Below are 9,106 nucleotides of genomic sequence, written 5' to 3' on the forward strand. Positions count from 1 at the left end.
ACTACTAAGGCAAAGACGCAAAGGTGCTCTCATGGCGTTAGCCGCCCTGTTGATTCCGCCATCGATCCAACGCCCTATGTGTCACTGAGTCCGTCGAGTTACTTGAGTATATTTGCATGATCCAAGGCAGCAAGGCTCTGTTGGAAAGGTACCCACATATACTATCCCTAGTAGCTGGTTCATTCTTCTCTTATGGATTACGACCTATCAGTCTATTAATCAAGCATGCAAGACGGTATGTTAAGATACTAATTAGACATTTCATTTTAAAAACCAATAAATAATGCTGCTAATTGATATCCTTCCCCTAATTATATAAAAGAAACAGTTGTATGTTTGATCTATCTCCAATGTAGTAATTTATGAGCTAAGTTTTAGATTCTATACGTAAGATAATTGGTAAGGAGGACGTTTATAATCGGTTGTGGGATGCTAAAATTTATATCTTTAATCCGTCCCCCTATGTTCAAATCCTGGCTCCGCCCATGGTTGGCCCAACCTTCATCCCTACAACAATCACAAACTCATGTTCCGCTCAAAACAATGTGTCATTCTCAGTTATAGTGCCAACCACAAAGGTGTCAAGTGCCTAGATGTTGCTACTGGTCGAGTCTATATATCCCGGGATGTTGTGTTTGATGAAACAATTTTCCCTTTTGCTCATTGATACGTCTCCAATGTATCTATAATTTTTTATTGTTCATGCTATTATATTATCAATCTTGGATGTTTTATATGCATTTATATGCTATTTTATATGATTTCCGGGACTAACCTATTAACCTAGAGCCTAGTGCCAGTTTCTGTTTTTCGTTGTTTTTGAGTTTCACAAAAAAGGAATATCAAACTGAGTCCAATTGAGCTAAAAAATTTATGGTGATTTTTTATGGACCAGAAGAAGCCCCTGAAGCAAAAGAGTTGGGCCAGAAGAGCCACGAGGCCTCCGCAAGGGTGGAGGGTGCGCCCTCCGAGCTTGTGGTTGACTCGTGGACCCCCCCTAACTTTTTCTCGACGCAAAAATTCCTATAAAAATAGAAACCCCCAGAAATAAACCTAGATCGGGAGTCCCGCCGCCGCAAGCCTCTGTAGCCACCAAAAACCAATCGGGACCCTTTTCCAGCACCCTGCCGGAACGGGGAATCATCACCGGTGGCCATCTTCATCATCCCGATGCTCTCCACGACGAGGAGGGAGTAGTTCACCCTCGGGGCTGAGGGTATGTACCAGTAGCTATGTGTTTGATCTCTCTCTCTCGTGTTCTTGATGTACCATGAGCTTTGCTATTATAGTTGGATCTTATGATGTTTCTCCCCCTCTACCTTTTTGTAATGAATTGAGTTTTCCCTTTGAAGTTATCTTATCGGATTGAGTCTTTAAGGATTTGAGAACACTTGATGTATGCCTTGCATGAGCTTATCTGTGGTGACAATGGGATATTCACATGATCTACTTGATGTATATTTTGGTGATCAACATGCGGGTTCTATGACCATGTGAGCTTATGCATAGGGGTTGGCACACGTTTTCGTCTTGACTCTCCGGTAGAAACTTTGGGGCACTCTTTGAAGTTGTTTGTGTTGGTTTGAATAGATGAATCTGAGATTGTGTGATGCATATCGTATAATCAAACCCATGGATACTTGTGGTGACATTGGAGTATCTATGTGACATTAGGGTTTTGGTTGATGTGTGTCTTAAGGTGTTATTTTAGGACGAACTCTAGGGCTGTTTGTGACACTTATAGGAATAGCCCAATAGATCGATCACAAAGAATAACTTTGAGGTGGTTTCGTACCCTACAATAATCTCTTCGTTTGTTCTCCTCTATTAGTGACTTTGGAGTGACTCTTTGTTGCATGTTGAGGGGTTGTTATATGATCTAATTATGTTATCATTGTTGAGAGAACTTGCACTAGTGAAAGTATGAACCCTAGGCCTTGTTTCGAAGCATTGCAATACCATTTTCGCTCACTTTTATCATTAGTTACCTTGCTATTTTTATATTTTCAGATTACAAAAACCTATACCTACAATCCATATTGCACTTGTATCACCACCTCTTCACCGAACTAGTGCACCTATACAATTTACCATTGTATTGGGTGTGTTGGGGACACAAGAGACTCTCTGTTATTTGGTTGTAGGGTTGTTTGAGAGAGACCGTCTTCATCCTACGCGTCCCACGGATTGATAAACCTTAGGTCATCCACTTGAGGGAAATTTGCTACTGTCCTACAAAACCCTGCACTTGGAGGCCCAACAACGTCTACAAGGATAAAGTTGCATAGTACACATCACTCATCTTCATCCTAATGCCGGTGCCCTTCTTCGCAAGGAAATTCTCCTTCTTCCTTCTCATTTGTCCAGTTTTGATCACGGGGACGATAATTGTACTGATCATATGACTAACTCTTCTAACCGTGAACATGAGCTTTGTGGTGTTGCAGGAACAAATGCCAAAGCAGCCGAAAAAAATGAGGCCAAACAATGGGGAAAATGCTCAAAACAGACATTATTTCATGTGTCCACTGGTGCATGGCAGCTCTTTCATGGAATCACCCCCTTGGGATCAACGCTACAAGAGCAGACGCAATTGCCTCCGGGATTGGTTGCATCTGCTCTGGCAGTGCTGATTCTGAGGGGGATTCTGTGACAGAGCTGCCATGCCCCAATCAACAATGGACACAGGTCTGGATGAGGGCTAGCCAGCCCATGTGTGTGCGACCATGCCAAGGGACACACTGACTGGCCGGTTCGGCATAGTCCCACGAGTCTACTTAGGCGGGGCAGCTCCAATCAACGGTGCTGCACATGCCTCTCTATCAGCACACGGGATCCCACCCGGATTCGGTGGCTGTCTCTTGCATGGCCATATCTTCTGCGCCGTCCTTCGTGGCTATGGCCACAGACTCAACTGCACTGGATCCTGTTGATGTGGTAAGTGATTCCACCTTGGGATCACCAGGACATTCTGCTGCAGGATCTTATGTGCCCAGCCCCGCCACTGCAGTTCAACATACAACTCCACCACGCATGAGGCTACGAGCAGGGGTAATGCAGCCTATGAATTACAAAGTTAAATATGGTCTAACTTGTTCCACAAGAGAACCCAACACATAGTAGGAAGCATGCAAAGATCCTAAGTGGAGGAAAGCTATGGAAGAAGAATTTCAAGCACTCCAGAAAAACAACACGTGGCACCTGGTTCCTTCCCATCAAGGTAAACATTTGATTGATTGTAAAGGGGTGTACAAGATAAATAAAAAGTCAGATGGCACTATAGATCTTTACAAGGCTAGGCTAGTTGCTAAAGGATTCAAATAGATATATGGCATAGATTATGAGGACACATTTAGTCCAGTTGTTAAAGCTTTCACCATCTGTCTTGTTTTTTCTGTTGTTGTATCTAGATCATGGTGTCTCAAATAGCTAGATGTGCAGAATGTGTTTCTTCATGGTGTTCTGGAAGAGGAAATGTACATGAAATAATCTCCTGGTTTTGAGAACAAAATAAAGCCTTTCATGTGTGCAAGCTTGAAAAATCCCTTTATGGACTGAAGCAAGCTCCTAGGGCATAGTACTTTTGTTTGAGCTCAAAGTTACAATCACTTGATTTTGTTCCTTAAAAATCTGATACTTCACTATTCATTTATAATAAGTCTTGTACATCCATGTTTGTGCTCATATATGTTGATGACATCATTGTTACAAGTTCATCCAATGAAGCAGTGATAGCTCTTTGTCGGGTACACAAATAGGGGTGTATGGTTCCCCTGACTTCACTACAAAAAAATACACTTCCGTGATGATACGTGTTTGTCACAGTAGATCACATTTTGTCATCCATGACAAATTTATGACAGAATCAAGATAGTCATACATGTGCTGTCATAGAAGTGTTCCATGACATTACCAAAATTATCATCACGGAAGTGTCCACTTCCATGACGATAAATCACGCATCACAGAAGTGCTTTCGTCAAGGGTGACCGACACGTGGCATCCATTGTAACGGAACGTCGTTAAGCTATCGGGTCCGGTTTTGGATCCGATAACCTGTTAACAGCCCTGACCAATGGGGATTTTCCACATGTAAAATCATCATTAGCTGGAGGAAACACATGTCGGCTCACCATTGGGACAGATGTCATCCACTCATTGGACCCAAAGCGCCTATGATACGTCGACACGTGGCACGGCCCAACAGAGGCCCAATCTTGTGAAAAGGCCGGCCCGTTTGACTTGGTCAAAAGGTGGCGGGCCGGCCCACGGCAAGCTTGTTAACGACATGTTCGCATATAGCCCATTTACAGCCCGCTAACCTAGGGCCCGTTTACGGCCTATCCGAGTTAGGCCCAGTAGCGTCATCTGGGCCGCCCAATATAATTCCATCCCGTTTTAACTTCCGGCCCATGTATGGCCCATGACGTCTTTCGGCCCATATGAGGCCCTTAGTAACCCTCGGCCCATTAATGGCCCGTGGTAAAACTGGCTCGTAATGAATAGTGTATCACTTTATACCCATTAACGGCTCATTATTCTGTTGGGCCGTTTCCAGCCCATGTTATCTTTCGGCCTTCTCAGGGCCTTTATTCTTGGGTTCATTTCCAGCATTCGTTTACTTTTGGCCCGTTATTGTCATTTTCTGCTTGTGGGCCAAATTCAGCCTGTGGTTACAGTCAGCCCATTTGTGGCCCGTTAATACGTTGGGCCATTTTCATAGTGCCATCAAATATGGCCGATTAACGACAGCCCGTTATGGTCGGCCCATGAACGGACGATTTCAACTCTAGCCCATTTTACGGTCATAATGTGGTCTGTTATTGGCCCATGTTTGGCCAACCGATCATACGGCCCGTAGAAGGCCGATTGATGATACAGCCCGTAGAAGGCTCATTGTGTCTACGGACCGTATAAGGCCCATTGTTTCTACACCCACTAGAAGGCCCATTGTTTCTACGGCCCTTAGAAGGCCCATTGTTTCTACGACCCGTAGGAGGCCCATGTTAACTACAGTAAATATGTAGCCCATGGTTAATGTGGCCTAGTTTTAAAAAATAGGTTATTATGGCCACTAGCAAACCGCGGAAAGAGAAATGCACTGACTACAAGAAAACAAATAAATAAGACAATAAGGAAATAAATAAGCAAGCAACTTACGCTAGGCTATCACGGCTATTACACATATTACATCCACTGGGCATCAAAATTCGCCACCAGTGCAAATATAGGGAACACCCTACACTATACAAAAATGGCTTGCTATTTTCTTCAGCCGGTGGCTGCACGTTAAGAACAAATTTTGTATCGCACCAAAACAAATTACAACTATAAAACAAAAGGAAGGTTGGCATAAAAGTTAACAGTCTAGCAGATAAATGCACCACCATAAGTTCAGAAGCTCAGTTCATTTGACCTGACTGTTACGTTTTCATGTTGTATTGTCCGATGGAGCACCATAACCTTCGCCTCAGTTCTCCTAGGCTCCTGAACAATATAGAAAATGTCTGATAGTCTGATTTCAAAACCATGCATATCTTGGCAACATCGAACAATGTCTCTCCTTGTTTCACAAAGGGTCTTTGTTAGGGAATGGACTTGTGTCTGGAGCGCAGATACAACATTGTTTTGAGCTTGCATATCTTGATCATGAGGCAGTTTGGACGAGATTGCCTTAACAATGCAACCCAGTATTACGCGGGAACGTGCTTTTGGCACTGTTAGTGGACAGGTACTAACCCACTGCAGCAAGAGCTGACATTGCGGTTATAGTTGCCTTGCCACCTTCAGAAGGTGGCGGTTCCACCATTTTTTCATAGCTCGCTGAAAAGTTGAGGTTTTACATTAGTAGTACCAGAACAGAAGATATTAAGGAGGCAGCAAAACCAAACAAAATAGCTTTGGTCTATATAGAGAACTTATTCTGGTGAATCCATGTAAAATATTAGTTGTATTTTATTGCAAAGTACATAATAAAACCAGGTTCCAAACATATGACCATGTACCATCACTAATGTATTGTCTATTGCTTCACATTTTATTGAGGGCTAAGGATAAAGAGACGAAGTTTATAATACGATAAGCATAGTATGACATCATTCATATCACAAAACAACTAAGAACAGACAAACGGGCAATTGTAACGTTGTGTGGGCAAGTCCAACACGAAACTAGATTACAGGTCAAGATCAAAGGAACAACACTCCTCTCTTTTAAACCATGTAAGGTGCAATGATACGCTAAGACAATTGTGTATAAAATTGAAAAGAGTAATATACATTGGTTGCAAACCATGCAGTTCAAGGCACAAGTCAGAGTAAGTAGTAGTTAAAAGACATGAGGATTAAGGACTTACAACAGCGGCTTTGACTGGTGTAGTCATGCCATTCTTCTTGCTGGTGTGACAGTCCTTGAAGATTTCCGCAGCATTTGGTTCAGGTACTTTTTGGTCCTTGCAGGCTTTCCTCTTCATTTGGAACAAGTCAATATAGATCTGATAATATGGTACGGCGAAAAGAGTGAAATGGCAACTAATTACAAGAGCCTCGCAGTGTGCAATATAGCTACGAGATCCTGTCGTTTGTTGGAATTTCAATTTCTACGGTTGGACTTGTTCTTTGAACATTTCACCTACAAGAAGATAGATTTGTGTGGCACATGTGTAAATAGGACATCAACATGTGATCTGATCACATATATATAATGTACCAGACACTTCGGATCAGACCAGTGTTTAACGAGGCCCCTCCAGTCTTCATCCGATATATTTTCCACTAGAGATGTTTGGGAAAGTTCACTGTTAGCCTTGCCTTCAAAGTGAGTTTTCCTCAAGTTATACCGATACTGTCGTAGAGCAGACTTGAAAACATGGGTGCAAACTTGTCTGGTTGCATCATCTTGGCTATCCAACTTGAACCTCATCTGATAACCTTTCGTCTCTGTCACGTGACCTTTTTAAACCTGCCTCAAAACTTGAACCTCAGCAGAGCAGACTCAAGGAAGGTGTTGAAATGGGTTTCGTCTATGTCATTCCTGTACTGAATCCATGTTGGGAGGATACGTACATGACACCTAACGGCAACCGCTGCCTCTGATACTAACTTGGCTGACTTTGTAGCATCACGTGGCCTTTTTAAACCTGCCTCAAAACGGATCTCCATTCTTCCTCCTCTAGATTTAGTTAACCTATCAAGCATTATCCCTGATGTTTGTTTCTTCTTGCGCCTAAGTGCTAGTCCAACAACGAACATAGGAAATGTTAGTATACATCAAACTATGAGACTACATATAAAGAAGCATGCAACTGTAACTTGACTTCGGCAACTATCTTCTTGCTGTTGAAGCTCACAAGGTTCATCTGATCTTGCCAACTCGTCTTGTGTCAAGAGTGCTTGGGAAATAGTGTCAGGTGGCAAAGGAGCTTGGGAACGTGCTGCTAGCTCAGTTGGCGCACGAGTAACTCGTGCAGCTGGTAGTACTGTGGAAGATACTTCCGCAGCAGGACGTACAACATGGCGTTGACCTCTCAAGCTCAGCTCCTGCGAGGAGGCTCGGCAATAGTTGTGATTTTTTTTTTGAAAAGGAGGAAGACCCCCTGCCTGCATCTAGACGATGCATGCAGCAATTTTATTAATTATTCACACAAGACCTTACAGAGAAATACATCATTAAGTCTGAAGTCGCCATCTAGGCAACATCTGTCGCTACTCCTATCCAATTACTGAAGGGATACTGATAGTTCGGACCTAATATCACACACCTCGCAGCCAAGCTAACATCTAAGACCTGAGGCCGCAACCAAGCCACTTGCCGGGTATGGGCACACACCGGTCCGGTGCGCTCTCAGAGGCTGCCGCCACCAACTACCACCACTCCATCTTCAAAGCTCTACTGACGCAACATCCTTGCCCGATCTAGCTACCGTCGACGCCATCACCTCCCTGCGCGTGAACTGTTGAGCACATCGCGGTCGCCGCCGGTACACCTCAGCACCATACCGCCAAGTACCACCAGCCGACACAACATGAAATCTCTGCTGTCGTGCGTAGCACCTGCCGACCAGACATGACAAAGTGTAGCACGTGTCGGCCAGGCATGACTTGACATCTCCACTGAACTCCGTGCAAGACGAAGCCGCTCCACCTCCTACCTCTGACTTCCAACGCTGCTTCACAAAAGATGCTCCCAAAAGAGGAACGACACCGCAGTGCCGCCATCGTCTGATCTGGAGAACCAGATCCTAGGGTTTCCTCCGGAGCAGCACGAGTGGGTCGACAACAGTTACACAACGAAGCCTTCATCAAGGTAACGATCGCAGAACACCGCCATCGCCTGCCGTCGGCTCGGTTTTCACCGGCAACTCTGACTCTCCAACTCGCAGCCGGGACTAGATGACGGATCTCGAGATCCGACCACCCAGCCTCTGGCCGGCCACCTGTGACGGAGAAGATGACCACCATCGCCGGTTGCACCGGCCAGATTAGATCTGGCCGGAGGTGCCACCAAGCAGTCCACCAGGCCCTCGACACCGCCGCCGATCCATAGTCGGATGACGCGACACCGCCGCCGATCCATAGCCGGATGACGCGCCAACGCAGCATAGACCGCCTGCCGCGAGGCAGGAGTGGCCTCCGCCGTCGTTGCCGAGGCGGGAGGGAGGAAGGAAGGTGGGCCGGCCCCGACAACGGCTAGGGTTGGAGTACCACCCTTGTCGCCCGAGCGGGGTGCGACGCGGGGGTCAGGCGCTCTCCGCAACCAAGATAGATGGCCTCTCTAAAAGAAACATAAGCACTGGAATCGCATCGGTGGATTCTGTAGAGTTCTGAAGATATGGAGCCCACCAGCCCTCGGCTCTAGGCTGGCCAGTTAATTCCGCACGGAGGTAGTATGTTTCTGCAGCTCATCCTAGTTCTGTGAACTGGAACCAAAGCACATAGATCAAGTTTAGCTCAAAGTTGTCAGCGTTCTGATAACCTTTTTAATAGTAACTAGACATATTTGGTATGCACGCCTACACTTTGTTTTGCAGAATACCAATGCTGTTGGTGTAGGGCCTCTAATATAACTCATTTACCCGTGCTGCCTAATGCCTGTTTTGGTCGTATTC

Source organism: Triticum urartu, chromosome 6, assembly GCF_003073215.2.
Source record: "Triticum urartu cultivar G1812 chromosome 6, Tu2.1, whole genome shotgun sequence".
Taxonomy (NCBI): Eukaryota; Viridiplantae; Streptophyta; class Magnoliopsida; order Poales; family Poaceae; genus Triticum; species Triticum urartu.